This window comes from Panthera leo, chromosome F2, assembly GCF_018350215.1.
Source record: "Panthera leo isolate Ple1 chromosome F2, P.leo_Ple1_pat1.1, whole genome shotgun sequence".
NCBI lineage: Eukaryota > Metazoa > Chordata > Mammalia > Carnivora > Felidae > Panthera > Panthera leo.
This window is the reverse complement of record NC_056695.1, coordinates 26,589,005-26,610,845: the sequence shown is the minus strand read 5'-3', so window position 1 is coordinate 26,610,845 and position 21,841 is coordinate 26,589,005. Positions and strand designations below refer to the sequence as shown.

At 33.2% G+C, this 21,841-nt stretch overlaps 1 pseudogene; it reads left to right on the top strand.

Moving 5' to 3' along the window:
• The first annotated feature begins 2,894 nt into the window (after positions 1-2,894).
• LOC122210585 lies at positions 2,895-3,528 on the top strand (annotated as a pseudogene).
• Positions 3,529-21,841: the final 18,313 nt, after the last annotated feature.

Sequence of the window (21,841 nt, the reverse complement as noted above, 5' to 3'; positions counted from 1 at the left end):
TATCACTTATGCAATATTATCAAATAAGTTTCTGATCAATATTTGTGATTATAGGCTACTTATCTCTTCACCTTCATAAAGTATGTTATCTATACCATGTCATATAAATTTGGGATCCTGATTTAGTTCATAATTAGTGGACAACTGTCAACTGAATGTGTTCAACCTGACAAATATGGTCAGCCAGCATTGAGACTGGCTCAATATGTCACATCATCCAGGTTAATATTCTGAGGAAAAATGGTGAATTTACCTATATTGAACAGTTATCATATGTCTGGATCTCAGCTTTTACATAATTTATCTCCCATTTCTGAAATATTTTGCAGAAATATTGACAACACAATCTTAAAATGAGAATTACATTTCCCCATTCTTCAGTATTCTCAGTGCAAAATTTTGGGTTTTTGTTATTGTTCCAGAGTGACTTTGGAGACTATGTGTTTCATCCCATAAGATGAAATGAACCTGTATCTACAAGTCTCTGTCTCTGGAGGAAAGCCCTAGGCCAGGAACACATGTATCTGACTCTCCATGAGAGAAAAATACTTATGTGATAATAAGCTACTGAAGTTTTAGGGTTTGTTTATTGCCCCATTTCACAATATCAAATATTTTTATTGAGATATACTTGATATATAACATATTAGTTTTAGATGTATAACACAATGATTTGATATTTGTACATATTGTGAAATTATCACCACAATGTCTTGTTAAAATTCATCATTACATAGCCTTAACACTTTTTTCTTATGATGACAACTTTTAAGATCTATTTCTCTTAGCAACGTTCAAATATACAGCACAGTATTATTAACTATAGTCACCATGCTGTACATTACATCCACAGGCCTTACTGATTTTATAACTGGAAAGTTGTACTTTTTGACTCCCTTCTCTCATTTTGCCTGCCTCCCACACTCTGCCTCTGGCAACCACCAATCTGTTCTCTATATCTATGATTTTCTTTCTAATTTGTTTTGTTTTGTTTTGTTCTGTTTTTTTAGGTTACACATATATGTGAGATTGTATGGTATTTGTCTTTCTTTGTCTTAGTTATTTCACTTGGCATAATGCCCTCACATTTCATCTATATTGTCCCAAATGACAAGATTTCTTTCTTTATTATGGGTGAATATATATTATACACCTCACATTTTCTTTATCCATTCATCCATCAGTGAACATTTAGGTTGCTTCCAAATCTTGGCTATTGTAAATAATGTTGAAATGAACATGGGTGCATATATCTTTTTGAGTTAGTGTTTTCATTTCCTTTGGATAAAAAACCAGAAGCAGAATTGCTGGATCATATAATATTTCTATTTTTAAATTTCTTGAGGAACCTCCATTCTGTTTTTCATAGTGACTGCACAAATTTACATTCTTATCAACAGCACACAAGGATTCCCTTTTCTCTACATTCTCACTAACACTTGTTGTTTCTTGTCTTTGGGTTATTAGCCATCTTAACAAGTGTGACATAGTATTTCATTGTGCTTTTGATTTACATTTCCCTGATGATTAGTGAGGTTGAGTACCTTCTCCTGTATCTGTTAGCTGTCTGTATGTCTTCTTTGGAAAAATGTCTATTCAGATTCTCTGCCCATTTTTTAAACAGAGTGTTTAGGGTTTTTTCTTTTTTTGCTATTGAGTTGAGTGGGTTCTTTATATATTTTGAATATTAATCTTTTATCAGATAGATGATTTGTAAAAATTTTCTTCCATTCATTAGGTTGCCTTTTATTTTGTTGATTTCCTTTGCCATGCAGAATCCTTTCAGTTTGGTACACTTCCAGTTGTTTATTTTTGCTTGTGTAGTCTTCTTTTGGTATCGAATTTAAAAAATCATTGCTAAGACTGATTTCAAGGAGCTTACCATCTATGTTTCCTTGTAGAAGTTTTATGGTTTTAGGTCTTTGTTCAAGTCTTTAATCCATTTACAGGTAATTTTGTCCATAGTATAAGATAGTAATCCCATTTCATTGTTTTGCACATGGCTGTTGAGTTTTCCCGGCACCATTTGTTGAAGAGACTTTCCTTTCACCATTGTGTGTTCTTCGCTCCTTTGCTATAAATTAATTGACCATACATGAGTGGGTTTATCTCTTGGCTTTCTATTCTTTTCCATTGATCTCTGTGTCTGTTTTTATTCCAACACCATACTGTTTTGATCACTTAGTGTAGTTTGAAATCAAGAGGTGTGATGCCTTCAGTTTCTCAAGATTGCTATGGCTTTTGGGGTCTTTTGTGGTCCATACAATTTTTAGGATTATCATTCTATTTCTATGAAAGAAATGCCCTTAGAATTCTGAGACAGGTTGTAATGAACCTGCAGATCGCTTTGAGTAGTACAGATGTACAGTAGTACATTTTAATAATATTAATTCCTCTAATCCACTAGCATAGAACATCTTTCCATTGATTTGTGTCTTCTTCATTGTCTTCCATCAGTGTCTCAGAGTTTTCAGTGTATAGGTATTTTGCCTCCTTTGGTTAAGCTTATTCCTAGGTCTTTTATACTTTACAACATAATTGTAAACAGTTTTGTTTTTTAATTCCTTTTTCTGATAATCCATTATTAATATATAGAAGCATACCATATTTTTATTTTGATTTTGCATCCTACAACTTTAGTGAGTTTGTCTATTAGTTCTAACAGTTTTATTAGTTATATGGTGGAATCTTTGGGGTTTTGTATATATTAATATCATGTCATCCTCAAATAGTGACAGTTTTACTTTTTCTTTTCTGAGTTGTATAAAATCTTTATTTTTCTTGCCTAAACTGCTTGACATGCAACTCAGATCTGGCCTTGGTGTCTCCACCATGTTGGACCCATGGGCTGACCATCTGCTGCAGAGCCAATGCCATCCCAGGCCCTACAAGGAATGTGTTCCTCATGGCCCCCTCCATGGGGGGAATCTGAAGAAGTGAGTGAGCTTGTGGGAAATACAGGCTTCTCATCAGACCAGATCCAGCTGCTTAAGTGAAGGTTTAAGCAGCTAAGTGGAGACTAGCCCACAATTCGTAAGCAGGACTTCAACAAAGTCCCTGCCCTGAAACTCAATCAGATGTGACCCAAAAGCCAACATGTCTCCTTTGACAGCAGGAACCTTGGCAAAGGGACCATCTGCCTGGCCCAAAAGACCAGCATTGAGCACTTCCTGACCCATCGTGTCCTACTTCTGACCCATCCACACCACCATGGAGCCAGAAAGAAAAGGTGAGGTTTCTGTTCCACATGTAGGACTCAGTCAGCAAAGTTCACATCACCCAGGAAGAATATGAAAACGTGGGCAAAGAAGTCTTGAGCAATTGCCACAAGGAAAAGGACTCTGTTCACTCCATTACAGACGAGGAATGATGGAGGTGGCTCGCACCTGCATGAGGCAGATGGAGGTGGATCAAGAGTATGAGGGAGTCACTTTCAATGACTTCCTGAAGATCTGGCAGATGATAGACATCATGGACAAGATGCACATCAGCTTCATTAAGATGGACACCATTGCTCTTTGTCAATAACCCACCACCTCCCCAACAGAGAAACTGCACTTTGCACCAGGGCAGCCTCCCTGGATGGCATGGAGCAGCTGACGCCCCATAGGCATCGTTTTGCTACAGCTCTGAGAGTTTTCGTGTTGATATGTTCTTGTTCTATTACATATTGGGTTTGCGTGTTGGAAATGGCCGGGAAGGGTGAGAGGGAGAAAGATCATTTTTCTTTTAGTTTAGAGGTTGCTGGTCCGTGATAAACCAAATTCACACCTAATAGGTTGGTCTGCATATTTTCAAGAGATTTTGGACTTTGAACAGGATACCGTAACTGGATAAGATATTGAGGTTGACTCCCTATGGGAGAGGCAAGCATTTTTAGTGCATGAGAAAAAAGTTGCAAATAGATATCTAAGAGAAGAAAAGTATACACTGTAGCAGAGCCTATTATTTGCCCCTAATATGTATGCTTTTTCTTCTATATTAATAGAAAAAAAATTTAATTGAGCACATGGCTTCCCATAGGGAGACTATATTTCTCAAGATTACCTGCAGCTAAGTGTGGTTATGTGTCTAACTTCTGTTCTATAGCCTGTGAGCAGAAGTTGTACAATTTCTAGTCAGTACTCTTAACACAAATAACCATGTCTTTCTATTTTTTCTTTCTGTTGAGGGAATGGGGATAAAATGACAAAAACTGGAATAATCATCTCAAACCAAAAGATGGAAGCTAGGTATTGAGGATGATTAGCAAAAAGGTAGATTAAGTCTGGGACCCCCATGACTTCATGGAGAAAACCCTTAATAATAGAGGAACTCTACATGAATAAACAAAGTAAAGTAATAAAATGAAATAAAATAAAATAGTAGGAAACTTTTATAACTTGTGAACTATGTTTAAACTCTTGTGAACTATGGCTATCTGTTTCAATATCAAAGCCAACATCCTAACTAATGCCATCAGATCTGGGAGATTAAGTTGGCTTATTATTTGGCAGATAATTTATTTAAAAAATAGTATCTATGGCAAAGAAAAAAGTCTTCAAATGTATGGGAAGAAAAAAAAAAGGTCCACAAAAGAAATACAATCAGTCTAACTTCAAAACCAGATCATTATGGGAATATATTCCCAACTTTTTCTTGTCCAAAGGATGCTTCAAAAATTTTAAAACCAGAAAATTTTTAGTGTGTGTATGTGAAAGAATAAAAATCATTCTCATTTGGGAAAGGACTAGAAAACGTATTACCCATACTACTCTACAAATAGTTGTTTTTAGTATACTTATCATATGTGAATATGAATTGCATCACCTCAAAATTTATATGTTGAAGTCCTAACCCCCAGGACCTGAGAATGTGGCCTTATTTGGAAATGAGATCATCACAGATGTAGTTAGTTAATACAAGGTCACACTAGAGTAGTGCAGACCCCTAATCTTATATGACTGTTGTCCTTATGAAAAAGGGAACTTTGGACACAAAAACACACACAGGGAAAATACCATGTGAAGATGAGGGCAGAGATTGAAGCAACACAACAGAAACCAAAGAATGCCAGAGTGCCAGCAGATAACCAGAAGTTGGGAGAACTTCGGAACACATCTTTTCCAGATCTCAGAAGGAACCAACCTTGCCAGCACCTTGATCGCAAATTCCTAGCCTCCAGATGTATAAGACAATATATTTCTGTTTAAGACACCCAGTCTGTGGTACTTCGTTACAACAGTCCTAGCAAACTAATACACTTACTCAATTGGCGTAGTAAAAAAAAAAAATAAAGAACTAATGAATGAAAAATCCATCCAATAGAAGGACTATTTACAGATATTGAAACTAGTCAAATTTAGCACTAATCTCTAAAATGATTATTGGAAATATGGTTACCAAACAATGCAAATGTCAAAATGCTATCTCGAAGGAGAAGTAATAATGTAAGACAAAATATTCATGCTTGCATGTGACTGATAACTCAAATACCTTTACTAAGTCCAATTTCCTTTGAAATGTTTGCCCTTAACTCCGAAATCTTCCTCCATAAATACCGAAACATAGAAATGTAAATATTTCTTTCATGAAACATGAGTGTATCAGTACACAAAACTGAAATAGCATTCACTCAGTAATAAAGCTCATGGTCACTGGAAATGCACTTTGATTTTTAAAAAACTGAGAAATTAATAAGTTGGACATGTGACCTTTATGATCTTTGGTTCTACTTCAGAACTTTAAATGTAAAGCCTTAAAATTTAAATGTTGTGCTTTGAAATTATTTTTAAAGGGTAATGTATAACTGAATGTACAAGCATTTTATTCAAACTTGATTTATACAGCAGACTTAACATTTATTCAACAAAGCTTTGCATCTAATAATGAGTACACTTGATGCTTTTAAAAGCTTCCTAAATACCATCAAATTTTTTAAAAGGTGTTGGAATTCAACCCCAGTATTTAGCTTATTCTATACTATGTGTTTCTCTACTAAAAATAGGCTTTATTTGAACTGACAAAAACAAAAACATTTTGTGAACTTTATACAAATATTTTATTTCATGTATGTATTTATTATAAAAACACGGTAGTTAAATTATTTCCTCTCACCTATTTATTTCTTTTTCATGAAGCAATTTATTTTTTTGTTCAGTTTGTGCTTCAACTCTGGGTTTTGTTTCTTTGATATTCTTTCAAATGTAAGTAGATTCTCCTGGTGGTCCCAAGTGACAGAGTAACTTATTTCTGCAGTAGCAATATTTTGTTATTCCACTAAACTCATGCAGTAACCTGAAACTGTTCAACTGAGTCTGCCCTAAATAGAAGTTCTGCATAACTTTCAACTTTTTATAAGCCTAAAAGGTTTAGAATTTTTTTTTCCTTTTGTAGTCCCCCAGGAATTCTAAAAACAAAAACTTACAATCACTTTAAATAAAAACCTGGCAGGGTTTTCAAAATGTTGGTAAAGCAAAATTTTACAGTATAGTCCTTGCAAGTTTTGCTCAAGACCAGATGACAGCATAACAAATTAAAAAAAAAAAAAAAAAAAAAAAAGAAACGAAATAAAGATTTTTGACTAATGAATCATCAGTGTCATTTCCAAAAGGATTGTATAACTTCAGTTAATAAAAGATTTACTTGTACTCATATGAATGTTCACTGTCTAAAGATTTGTTACTATACAAAGTAACATTTATTTGGGAACTTGGTGAAATAAACTGGTCACACCTTTGTTCCTATGGTGATCATTCTTATTTAATGAAAATAACAAGCAATGTTTTAAGAATCATTAAATTTTAAGTGTAAAAGCAGTGAAGTTACTGTGTATATGGAGGGAAGATTTGTTTTTAGATGAAGTCTTCATTTTATAAAATGACTTTTTTTTCTTTTCTAAAAGAAATATTTTTTTTCATATTAACGTACAATAAGAAAAGTTGAATTTTCTGGAAGACTATCACTCCCATTATGAATTTTATTCTGTAGTTATGAACTGTTCTGTAGTTCCAAGAAGTACTTGTTTGAATTGCAAGGTTATTACCCTAATTTATAACTTTTTTTAGTTGACTGGGTCAATGATCATGGTTACTATCCCCTTTTTACTGAAAGAAAATTGAGGGACAGGATATTCCTATTCTGGCTGTTAATTAGAATTAAATAATAATTTTCATATTTATATCACTTCATCCTCCTGTTTGTACTATTTTGTTTTATTTTAGTTATAATTAATTTTTTAATAACTTCAATTTATTCACTAAAGGCTAGATTTATGTTTCTCAGCATGAAATATCATTCAGATACTTCCAGACTTTAGAATCATTATTTGATTTGAGATAAAAAAAAATTGTTTAGTTTAAAATTTATATTTCAATTCTTCTGTGCCTGTAAAAATTGTCAAATCAAATTCTCAAAATATGAATGATCCAAAAAGTTTTATTTTAAATACACAGAAAAATATGTGTATTATACAGAAATAGAAACTGGTAATGAGTAAGAGAAAAAGAAATGAATATGAGTGAATATATATTTTAAAATTTTTTCTAGTAGGGCAAAACCACAGGAAATATTTTGCTATACAAGTTTCATTGTTTTTTCTTCCTGTGACAAAACAAAAACGTCCAAATTTCCTATTAGTTGACTATGTAGTTCATTGTACTTGTACAAAATAGAGGTAATTTTACACGTTCATGAATAATAACCCATTGTAAATTAAAATTCAATTGATTATGAATGTCTATGTTAATCTTATTTCAAATATTAAAAGATGTACATATATATATTTACAGATGAATATATATATTCAATCTTATATACTGTAATCCACTTTTTAGATTCTTGGGCATTCCCATGCAAATACCAGACCCAGATGAACTTAAATTAATGGAATTTCAGAAAATCAAACGTTTTTAAGATGAATTTTCTCCTGTACATTTTCACATCCTCAATAATTATTTACTCATATTGTTTTATAATCACGAACATTTTGCAAGAGAAGACTGTTATTAAGAATTCATCTGTTCTTAATTTACTCCTTATTTAAAGCTACAGCACAATGTTCTATTTGCAATATCAATGCAATTGGTGTATGTAAAAAAGGACTGATATTAATTACAGAAAATTGTCATCAAATGGAAAAGAAAAATGAAGAGTCTTATGGAGGCTTAATCCTGATTACAGCTCAAAATTGCTCTCTCCATTAACACAATTGACACTCCCAACTAGCAAATTTTATGGAGGAACAAGTAACCAGATATTTTCCATGGAAGATCTTTTTCATTTTTATGTTTTTTCTTTCTTTTATTTCTGCCAGAATAGCAATTATTAACTTTTAAAGTCTGGTGTAAAATTTCATTTCAAAAGTATTAAGAGATAAAGCTTACCTAATTATTAACATTTTTCATTTTTTACTATGCATATGTTCAATGCTTGTAAAACAGCAGCTACAAAAATCCACTAACGCAAATATTTTAAATATAAATCTAACATGAAAAGATGGTATTACCCAATGTAAATAGTCACTAGATATACACATTTTAACCATGTGAATTGGATTAACTTCAAAGGAAACAGAATGACGTTTGGTAAATAATCACTTCCAGTGCATTAGTGCACTGGAACCTTTGCATTTCGGAAAGAGATAATTCATCCCACTTTGGTGAGCAATTTTCTCACTATAGAATTGAATTACCGTACAGTCAGATCCAGTACTCTATATTCGTGGGACACCTGGTTTGAGAAATTAGAAGTCTTTCAAAAACATTATTTTAGCTACCTTCACAACTTCAGATGCTTCACTGGTCACTCACTAGTCCATTCCATCATCTATTCACCAATTCAGTAAGTTTATACTAACTTACCTCCCTGGGAAAAATAGGATATGAATTTTCACAAACTAAGTAGTAGAATGCAATCTTTGTACAGTATCATGCATTATCAGCCCATCTATTTACCCTTATATCCTGAGCTCTCTGCAGGCCGCAGATAAGAAAACACAGCTATCATATTGATGCTGAGGACAATGGAATTTAAAAAATTTTTTTCATCAATAAGAAAGAGAAAAGTGCAATCATTTTAAAATAGTTTTGTGCTTTCTAAGAACATCAGGTAGTTAACTTTCTGTATTAAATATTGTGTTTCACCTTAAAACCTTTGAGATTCAATCTCTTTACTCAATAGCTTCAAGGTGTTCCACCTATAATTTCAATGTCACCATTTCCAGCTGAGAATATGATCAAGCATGAATCAAGAAGGCCTGTGCTTAGAGAAAATGATATTTGTCAAGTACTAGTCTTTTTGACTAGTGCCTTTGTTCTATAAGGTTTTGGAGGGATGTGGGGGGGGGGGTTGATATGGTTTTTATTGATATATAACTAATATATCACAACTCATCCATTTTAAATGTACAGTTCACTGAATTTCAATATATTTACAGAATCCTACAACTATACCACAATCTAATTTTAGGACATATATATCACCCTAAAAAGAAACTTTGTGCTCATTTACAGCCACATTCCATTACCACCGTCAACATTGGGAAACAAATAATCTCTATATCGTGTCTGTAGACTTGCCTTTTTTAGACATTTCACATGAATGGAATCATACAATATGTGCTTTTTCATGACTGACTTCTTTCACTCAGCATAGTGTTTATTAGGTTCACACATGTTATAACAGGTATTGGTACTTTATTCTTTTTTATTTGTGTCTATGGTTTTTACATGTTTTAAATACTTTTGTTACCAATAAAAATAGCTCCGTATAGAAATATGTGTAATTTTTTACCTCTTGGGTTACTTTCTGATGAAACTGTTGACCTAAGACAGATAAAAGTTATATCTTCTCTTAACCTTCAAAAATAAACATATATAATATGATGAGGATAAAGAGAGGGAAATGTAAGTCAAGAAAAAGAACGTTAGAAAGCAGGTATTAGGGAGTAGTAGCTGCTTACTTTAAATTTCATTTTAAATAATTATTTTTATGAATGCCTTCCAAGATTAATTGTAGTGTAGTAGCTGTTTAATGTGTGTAAGCAAATTATCTTTTATGAACAAGTTGTTCTTTGTAACATCAGTAACAAAGTCTAATATCCTCTTCTTTATTTAAAAGTTGAGTGTCTTTAGCCCTTCACATAAAATAATTGTGTGATCTAAAAAGATATATGGTATTCCCAGGACAAATATTTGAAATATGTACAAATTTGGAACAACTTTGCATACCTCAATAAGGATATATTTACTTTATAAATATATAAATATTTATATACTGAAAAAATAAATTTTATGAATGCTGTACTTGAAGATTTATGGTGACTAAACATTGGTATCCCAAGTCCCAGAAGAAATTGGGGCAGAGTGAGTAATTGTCTTTGTAGGCATATTTTAAATGGGAATTAGAACATTCAAAATGTAGTCTGTAATTATAATAATTGAGTTTGAAATGGACCTGTGGAAAGAAGGTAAAACAGAGAATGTAAGAGCTTCACATATTTGTGGGGAAAATGCTAGTAATATTAGAATATAAAAATGAAGACTTCATTGAAAAGAAGATACCATTTTTAGACAGAAAGAAGTATGTAAATTAAGATTGTTATGATGTCTATTGAATTTGTAAAATAGAGTAAAAATGAGCATTAAAATGTTTAGATTACCTTTAAGTGCTTTTTGTTAGCTTTAAATGAGGTCACTGATTGATATAAATTTTATAGGTGATGTGTAGAATTCGAATCCTGTACATGTTACATAGATTATATAAAATGTGCAATGACAAGTATTTTAATATTAAAAATAAATTTGTCAACACTAGTTCAAAAATATATATGCAACTGTATGTTTATTGCAGCATTATACAATCCATGATATGGAGGCAACCCTTGTCCATCCATGGGTGTATGGATAAAGAGGTGATATATACACAAAGGCATATTGCTCAGCTGTAACAAAGAATGAGACCTTGCCATTTGCAACAACATGCCAAAGGATAGAATGCTAAGTGAAATAAGTGAGCCAGAGAAAAACAAATACTATAATGATTTCACTGATATTCAGAACTGAAGAAAAATTAGCAAACAAACAAAGAAAAGAAGAGACAAAGGAAAAACAAACTCAAATACAAAGAACAAACTGGTGGTTGCCAGAGGGGAGATGGGTGCAGGGGTGAGTGAGATAAAGGGGATTAAAAGTGCTTTTATACTGATGAACACGGAGTAATTTACAGAACTGTTGCATCATTATATTGTATGCATGAAACGAATATGATAGTGTATGTTATTACTTCAATAAGAAATTTTAAAAAATTAAAAGAAAAAAGCATACTACAAAAATAAACACCTGGTAACAGAATATCTCACTTCAGAGGACACACACACACACACATACAAACACACACACAATATCTTTAAAAACCATTTACAGGGTGAAAGATCTACATTACTTTCCCATATAATAGCAGTATCTATTTTTAAAAGGATATTTCAAATATTTAAATTTGAATATCACATAATCCATCTAGGTGGCATTAGCCTAAAAAAGTTTCATGATAATAAACCCATTCCATTTTTTCTTTCAATTAGATGAATCTTATACATCTATAAGGTGCTATAAAGAATATCTGAAGTCATTTGGTACAGAATTTCTACATCATTCCTACTGTGAAAAATGAGTTTGTGTTCCTAGTATTTGCTATTATAACAGACTTCACCTTAGATTAAGCATCCTGTTGCAACAAATTATTTGAACACCTTATCTGTGTCAGATACTATGCTAGGATCTATATTTACTTTGGAATAATACAAAGTCTCTTCCCTGAGGGAGGAAACATGGCATAATACTTTAAAGCATCACTTCTAAAAAGAGATTCCCTGGGTTCAAATCCTGTCTGTTACCCATTAACCTATAAACACATATTGTTTATTTAACAACCCCACGCCTCACTTTGCAGTCATGAAGAGAGATTTTTCTTCTTCCTATGGTTGTTGTATGAATTTAAAAAGCTATGTAGGCAAAGTAATTAGCACATTGTCTGACCTATACAAAAAACACAGTGATATATTTTCTTTTTAAAAAAGAACTCCCACTTATTTACTAATGGTGCCTCTGAGTCTAACCAAGTCTGATATTAATATTCATTCAAGAAGAAACTTGAAACAGGGACACTGATACACACAGTTTTCATAAAGATTCAATTGACAACTTCTAATACAAATCCTCTTCATAATAAATAGGCCAAGTTTGTATGCATGCAATAATTCAAATGTAGAGACTACAATCAACAGAAACTAAATCAGTGAAGATTTAATCAGGACATAATTTGCTGAAAATCACTAAAAGCTGTATTTATGTCTTTGAGGATGTGGAGAATACAAGCCTCAAAAGGAGGTTTGAGACGTTACATTTTTCAAAACTTTAATCATTCATTATTCATTCATTTATTTATTTGATTCATATTTATTTATTGCCTACTATGCAATAGGCATTCTCTCAGGCATTCGTATCCAAAAGTGAATGTCCAGAAAATAAGAAAGCACATTTTTGATAATATTAGGTGTAGCTAGAGATCAGTTTGCAAAATAATTTTTGTTTCCCCCAGAATTTACTTTATACTTCTGTGATGTGTGTGTAAGACATGATTCTTTTCAATGATGTATAAATCAAATGTAATATATAAAAAGGATGCTACTAAAATAAATAATTCTGTTTATAATTACATATAGACAACATGTGAATTTATTGTTTTCCATGTATTGTGAATATTTTGTAAATACACTTAAATATTCTCTGCTGAGTGAAAAAAAATTCTTAGTGTGCTTTATTATTACTACGGAGTCTAGCTTAATGTCCATCAACAACTCCTTACATTTAATAAGGGATAAGGTGATAAAATTTTAGGGGAGATCTTCATGGATAGAAAATATCACCCTGAATATAAACTAAGAATACTCAGAGACTTCATATCAGTGATGGTTGAGATATCTTGAAAAGATAATATGCTTTAAAGAGTATACCATTTGTATTCTAAATGTAAGTAACTTAAGAAGTTCTGGCCCAGAAGCTTTGGAATATACCAACATTTAGAGAGATTCAGGAATACAGGTACAAAGGCACAAAGACCAAAGAAGAGCAGTAGATCCCACACCCAGAGCAATGTATTTGACTGCTCAGAAAGGAAAAAAGGGGAAGAAAGAAGAAAGCTAACCATTACCACTTACTGGGTGGGAAACAGAAAAAAGAATAAAATCTGAAGAGGTGGAATAACATAGGTCATGAAGGATTACATATGTCATGCTAAGAATTTTAGACATCATTCTGTTCAAGATGCTGACATTTGTTGACGTTCTTCAGAATGAGAGTGATAGGACATGTGAGTTTGAGTTTTAAAATAAGTGCTTTCTTGGGGTACCTGGTTGGCTCAGTCAGTAGAGCATGTGACTCTTGGTCTCAGGGTTGTGAGTTCAAGCCCCATGTTGGGTGTGGATATTACTTTTAAAAAATCTTGAATAAAATAAGTAAAATTAAATTAATTAATTAAATTAAATTAAAATGTACTTTCTTAATTAGTGAGGAAGAAGAAACCGTAAGGTACAATACTAAAGATAAGAAAACATTTAAGAGACTTGTAAAATCAATTTTTAGTCATGTGGATAAGGTGAAAAATGTACCTACCTATGGGATATTAATGTGACGTGGTCATTTCTATTTAAAAAATAATGAGTAAGTGAGGCACCTGGGCGGCTCAGTCAGTTGAGCTTCCGATTTCAGCTCAGGTCACGATCTCACAGTCTGTGAGTTTGAGCCCGGCATTGGGCTCTGTGCTGACAGCTCAGAGCCTGGAGCCTACTTCGGATTCTGTGTCTCCCTCTCTCTCTGACCCTCCCCTGTTCATGCTCTGTCTCTCTCTGTCTCAAAAATAAATAAACATTAAAAAAAATAATAATGAGTAAGTAATAAATTCTGTTTATTACAGCAGAATTTCCCTGAGCTTTTAAAAGTTAATGTGTACTAGGAAGAAATCTATCTGTCTTTGCTTGCAGATGACATGATAGTTTATGTAGAAAATCTGAAAAAAATAGCCAAAAAAAAAAAAAAAAGCCCTCCTAGACCTATTAAGTAATCATAGAAGGATTACAAGACACGAGGTTAGTAGACAAAAGTCAATACTTTCCTAAAAATAAATAATGAACACGTGGAACTTCAAATCAAAAGCACAGGGGTGCCTGGGTGGCTGAGTCAGTTAAGCATCTGACTTCAGCTCAGGTCATGATCTCACGGTTCATGGGTTTGAGCCCCACATCGAGCTCTGTGCTGACAGCTCGGAGCCTGCTTTGGACTCTGTGTCTCCCTCTCTTTCACTGCCCTTCTGCTCATGCTCTGTCTCTCTCTCAAAAACTAAGTAAACATTAAAATAATAATAATTGTTAAAAAAAGCACAATAGTTTTTGCATTATACCCCCTGAAATGAAATACTTAGATATAAATCTAAAGAGATCTGTATGCAGAAAACTACAAAACTATGGTGAATGAAATCAAAGAAGTAGACAAATGAGAGATACTCCATGTTCTTGGATAGAGAGTTTAAGTATTTTAAAGATGTCAATTCTTCCTAACTTGATCTGTAGATTCAATGCAAACTCAGTCAAAATCCCAGCAAGTTATTTTGCAGACATCAAAGACTAGATTGTAAAGTTTACATAGAGAGACAAAAGATCCAGAATAGCCAGCACAACACTGGGGGGACAAAAATGGACGACTTACGCTACCTGACTTCAAGACTTACTATAAAGCTATAGGAATCATGACAGCATTGTATTGGTAAAAGAATAGACAAATAGATCAACGGAACAGAAATGAGAGCCAAGAAATAGATGCCCATAAATAGAGAAAACTGATCTTTGATAAAGAAGCAAAGGCAATATAGTGGAGTAAAGACGATCTTTTTTTTTTAATCTTTATTCACTTTTGAGAGACAGAGAGAGACAGAGCATGAGCGGGGGAGGGGCACAGAGAGAGGGGAGACACAGAATCCAAAGCAGGCTCCACGCTCTAAGCTGTCAGCACAGAGCCCGACGCGGGGCTAGAACCCAGGAACCGTGAGATCATGACCTGAGCTGAAGTTGGACGTTCAACCGACTGAACCACCCAGGCACCCCAAGACAATCTTTTCAACAAATGGTGCTGGAACGACTAATCTCCACATGCAAAAAAATAAATCCAGACACAGAACTTAACCCTTCACAAAAATTAACTTAAAATGGACCAAAGACTTAATGCAAAATACAAAAGTAAAAAGTCCTGGATGATAACAAAGCCTAGATGATCTCAGGAAAGGTGATGTCTTTTTAGATACAATACTAAAAAACACTGTATATGGCAATTACCAAATGCATAATTCATGAAAGAAATAATGGATAAGGTGGTCTTCATTAAAATTAAAAACTTCTATTCTGTGAAAGACAATGTCAAAAGAATGAGAAAAGAAGTCACCGATTGGGAGAAATATTTACAAAAGACACATTTGATAAAAGACTTATCCAAAATATACAAAGAACTCTTAAAAGTCAACAGTAAGAAAACAAATAATCCTATTAGAAAATGGGCCAAAACCCTAACATACGCCTCACCAAAGAAAATATACAGATCACAAATTACCATGTGAAAAGATTCTCCACATCATATGTCATCAGAGAAATGCAAATTAAAACAACTGGATACTACTACCCCTATTAAAATGGCCAAAATCTGAAACACAGACAATACCAAATGTTGCCAAAGATGTGCTGTTACTGCAACAATCTCTCTGTTACTGCACAACAATTCTCATCCATTGTTGGTGGGAATGCAAAATGATACAGCTTCTTTGGAAGACAGTTTGACGGTTTCTTATAAAACTGAACATACTCTTACCATGTGATCCAGCAATCACTTTCCTGGTTATTTACCCAAACTAGTTGAAAACTTATGTCCACACAAAACCTACACAAAGCAGCTTTATTTATAACTGCTGAAACTTAGAAGCAACCAAGATATCCTTCAGTAGGTGAACGGCTAAATAAACGGTGGTAATCTCGGACTATGGAATATTATCCAGAGCTCAAATGAAAGGAACCATCGAGCCAGAAGAAGACGTGGAGGAGCTTTAAGTGCATGTTACTAAGTGAAAGAAGTCAATCTGAAAAGGCTAAATACTCGATGATTGCAACTAAATGATATTCTGGAAAAGGCAAAACTATAAAGACAATAAAAAAAAATCTGGTTGCCAGGATTTGGGGCAAAAGGAGGGAAGGATGAATAGGAAAAGCCCTGAGAATTTTTAGAGCAGTGAAAATACTCTGTATAATACTATAATGATGGACACTTCATTATACATTTGTCCAAACCCATGGAATCCATGGTTCACTGAATGGACTCTAATATACACTGTTGACTTTGGGTGATTATAATGTGTCAATGTGGGTTTATCGATTATAATGAATGTACCATTCTGGTGGGGAATGTTGATAATGGGGAAAGATATTCATGTGTGGGGACAAGGGGTATATGGACATCTGTACCTTCCTCTCAATTCTTTTGTGAATCTAAAACTGTTCTAACAGTATAAATTATTTTTAAAAAGTGTAAGCAGTCATCTTGGTTCATTTTATACTTAGCCAGAACTTGAATCATCCAGCTACAAGGAACTAAATTTCATCAACGGCCTGAATAAATTGATACTCAGATTTTTCCCATTAAGCCTATAGATAGGAACACAGCTGGCTGATTACAGCTTTTTGAGAATTTAAGTAGAGAACCCAGCTAAGATTTGCCTGGACTCTTGATCAACAAAAACTGAGATACAAGTGTATGTGGCAGGGGCTATGTGTATAGTAATTTGTTAGTATCATATAGTTTACATATATATAGAATATACATATATGTATATATGGGCATATATGTAGTACATATCTATGTATAATATATACATATAGATATATACATAGATATGTATGCCTATATATATAGTTAATTGCTACTAACAAATTACTACACACCTAATATATGCATACTATACATATATATACATATATATATACATACTTGATATGTATATATATATATGTATATATATATACACATCCATATATACATATCAAGTATAAGTATATACTATAAATATAACATATGTTCAGGCTTTCCTCCAGACGTTAAAAAATATAATTAACTTTTTGGAGGAGTTAAATTGTTATTGATCAAACTACTTGTTTATCTCCTCAAAATGCTAAAATGTGATAAAATTTTAAAAAATAAAATAAAACGCTAAAATGCAATTGTCAGCATTGAAAACATAATATATTGATCGTAGAGTGATAGATTCAGGCATTTTAAGATGCTGTATTTATTACTGAGCTATGTCATTTGGCTGAACTATAGAAATAGAATTTCCTGACAATATCAGTGTCATAAGGAAATGTTTCTGCTTTATCCATTTTACATGCTAGTGTGAGGAATTTTCACAAGATGGATACTTCAGAATGGAAAAGTAAAATCCTCAACTCTCTGGAAGCTGAAAAAACATTCTTTTGTTAGCAGGACCTGGAATTTAGTCCATTTCTAATATACTAATTTTACTGTTTCTTTTAATTTCAAAACCACACTAAAAAGCTCTCTTGGTACCTTACAAATAGTCTATGTGCCGGACAACTTAAAGATTTCATTGGGGCAGATGTTTTCCGTGATCACCACTCCACTGACCTGATTCCAGTGTCTTTCCCAGTCAGCATCAAGACTCCAAAGTTAAATACGAATATTAACAATTATTCCACCTCTACCAAAGTTATCACTTAGATCATGACCTCGACTACGACTTTTCAGTTGAAAAAGAAAAAAGTGTCCTTCTCTCATGTATTATTTTTTCTCTCACATGTTTTGGCAAATTGCTAAGAGAAATCCATACCTTTACGTCAGTGTCAAAGGAGTTCTACCCCTGGGGGGGATCTGCCACCACATCCTCTCCACAGGCAATTCTGTTCTGCTATCTGAGCCACCGGTGTTATGCACTGTGCAACAATGTTACTTGGTGGAGGGATTTTTGTCAATAACCAATACATTTTATACTCTGTGTTTGTCACTTCTCAGGATTACCGTAAGTCTTGTTGCTCCAAGGAATGCAACTTTGAATGATGCTATTACTTTGCTCTCTTCTTTACCTTTTTGGATGACATCTTATATTTAATATAAGAAAGCATTATTTTGGAAGTGTTCTGGGATGCTTCAATCAAATTACTAGGAAGCTGTACTTTGAAGTATACTTTGGAAGTATGAAGTATACTTTGAAGACGAAAGTGAAACTAATTAACATTTTATGAGAAAAACACACTGGACCCTGGTGTAAACAGATTATTAGTTTGAGCATTTTGATACTACTTTTGTATTTGTGATTTGAGCTTCCAGGATCTTTCAGCTACTTGTGGAAGATAATTACAGTCCATATGTTTATTGTAAAATAATCACAAAAATTCACAATCCATAGTTTTACTGGAGTCTGTGCTTATTTAAGCCCACAATATTATTTTAAGTGTGATATGTATATTAGGATTTTCACCATTAGTATTACATTTCAATTAATGACAGTAGAGTTATTAACCCATTATTGTTAATGAGAACTATACTTTAGCACAATAGTCGCATAAAAAACAAATTTAAGAAACATAAACAATAGCATGCAAACGATATGAGAATAGTCAGCTGAGTATAATTGCATCTCCGTAATTGTCTGCTAAAATAAAGAAACTGAATAATGCAAGTCTTATAGGACAATCACAACTAGGAAAACTGCTTGTACTATTTTTCTATTTCTGACAATAGCTACTTCTAAAGGTCTTACATAAATTATTTAACTCTTACAATGATATTATGAATAACGTAAATTATAATCCTCATTTTGTAGTTGAAGGAATGAAGGTAAGTAAGAACGAATAGCTTCTCCAAAATGACACAGAAGGCAAAGCCAGATTTTAATCCAGGCAGTATGACTGCAGTTAGATCCTTAATCAATACGAAATCTCTCTCTTAGATTCTATTCAACTACACAGAAATGTTAACTGGTGAAATTATTTTCTTCCTATCACCCTTCATTAATTTCATGATGATTACATAGGAATAGTAAGAAACCATAGTTTCTATGAATTGTGTCAATGATTTTGTTGTGATGATTAATTGGCAATCCTTATGATCCTTATGATTTGGAGATGAAGCTGGGTTTCCTCCTGATGAGCAAAAAAAGGAAACAAAGTTTCTGTCACCTTGTCATAGATGCTTGCTGGTGAAAATACTTGTTATCCCATTAAATGTGGTTCCTCCACCAATGTATATGAACTTGAACAATTTGGAATGAGTATAGTAGTTTGCTTATGGGAAATAAAAGGTTAAATGGAAGCTCTGTTTTACATTTTCTTCCAGGCTGAAGAGGAAGTAAAGATAATGACCAGGGATAGAAAGAATCTGACAGTCAAATCTTCTTCTAAACAGGCAAATGATAGATGTCTTGGTAAAAGAAAATTTGTTATTTGCTAAAAGGAGAACTCCCATCTATGGACCCTTGTCTATAAACCAGGACATATCTGTTTGGCTAGGATTGCTGATGGTAAGCAAACCTGAAATCTGCAAATCCCAAATCTAGGGACCGGCATAGGTCCCTAAAGAATGTCACATAAGCTATGTGACTAAGTATAAAATGGAGGGATTTCATGATGAAAATGAATCTTTCTGAGGAAATGATCTGGCTGTATGCATTATTAAACATCTCACAGGTTAGGGGTGCCTGGGTGGCTCAGTTGGTTAAGCATCTGACTTCGGCTCAGGTCATGAATTCACAGTTCCAGAGTTCGAGCCACTCACTGGGCTCTGTGTTGATAGCGCTAAGCCTGGAGCCCACTTGGAGTTCTGTCTCCCTTTCTCTCTGCCCCTTCCCCTCTCACACAATGTCTCTCTCAAAAATAAATAAACATTTAGAAAAATTTAAAAATAACAATCTCCCAGGATAATCTGGGTTGGAGTATATTCTGATGCAGCAAGATAGAACCTGGGGAGAAGCATCAGAGATCCCAGACCATTTCTGTTTGCTTGTGGCCTGTGGTTTTTAACCTTGAACTTATTAGGATAGTTTGGTATGGACTAAGATCTCTGAATCACGCGAGTCTGATTAGGCAATGGGATATTTTATATCTCAGTTTACAATGTGCAAAAATCAAAACCATTATTTGTAGACTGGAAATCATTTTCGTAAGTGAAATTCTGAAGTAAAGAAGGTAGAATATTTTTTCTGATTAAAAATAGGTCTTGCTACAACTAAGTTTTAATCCTAAAGGTTTTTATTTTTCTTAACTAGATGTAATTTGTCCTTGAAACCTTAAGTGTTTCCTGTCAGATGAGAGAGGTAACAGAACTGCATCCATATTTCTATAAAATCTTTGGGTCAAATAACATGAAACCAACTATAGTCTGAGTGCAACTGAACACAATTTATCCTAGAGTAAAGTTATTTTCAAAACTATTTTTAACCTTTTAAAATATCAACTGCCATCAATCACTTTTTTTATTTTTATTTTTACTTTGTCAATTCTCTTTGGGTTGTCTTTAGTTCTCTGTATCAGTTTATTGGCTAATAAAAATTGGCCCCTGCCCCTCAGAAATAAGCCTTAATTCTATAATTTGCAAAAACAAAAACTACAACAACAACAAACAACATAAAGATAGCATTTAGAAAATGAAAACCTCTCTCTGTATATTAACTTCTTCCATAGTAAACATAGGAAGTTATCCCATGAAAAATAATTTACAGTTATATTGCAAAAAATAAAGCAATGTAATCTTCTATAAGATTAGCCCATGGCCAAAAACTACCTTTTCTGTTTAGAATAAATAATGAGAACAGGTAAAAATTGGTCTGAATGGTTCAGCTGGAGAAATGGCTTTGGGAAGAATGCAATCAGTGACCAAAACCTCAATCAATTACTCATTAAATGACATATATTTGCTTCTCAATTCTAATAGCCTCACAGGCAAGATTATACACCTTATTCAAAGATTCCCTGACCACACTGTGTAAAAAGCACTCCTCTGCTCCAATTTCATATTAGCTGTCCATTTCTCTGTTTTATTTTCTCCAAAGAACTTAGCAGTATTGGGAATGGTATTAGTTAAGTATTTGCTTATACACTTCTTCATCTCTCCACAATAGCATCTTCAGAAGGACAAGGATTAGCTATCTTGTTCCCTGGCTATATGCCCAGTGCCTAGAGCAGTCTCTAACACATCAAGAGAGCCAATTCTTCTATATTAAAGGAACAATTAAGTAAATAAGTGAAAAATAAAATGCCTTACTCTTTGAACTGGTGTCACATGCATTTTTAATGCTTATAACTTTGTAATTATGTGTCACAATGCACTTATTCATAAGTATAGTTTAAGTCTTGTGTTATCTTAAGGTACCTATAAATGTAATTTTAGCCAGTAACTGTACTGTTATATATTTCAAAAGTTGATGACAGCTTGATTACTGTGACCTTTTATATGGAAAACTTAGAAAAAGTATTTTAAAAATCTGAATTCGTTAGAGCAAGAGGAGTCTTAGTTCTGAACCGAAACTTTTTAAATGTATTTTAATTGTTGCTCAAAAATTTTTTCTAAGAATATCAAATAGGAAAAACAATTCAAGAATAAAATCTTGTTTCTATCTCTTTTATCAGCTTTGTAATGTAAATGCAAAATTCATGGACTACTTCTCTAAAGTTAAAACTCACTCAAGTATTTTAAAAGAGGTATTATCATTCTCTGATAGACCAGTGTTGGTTTTTTTCAAAGCTTGAGCAAAAATTATTCAG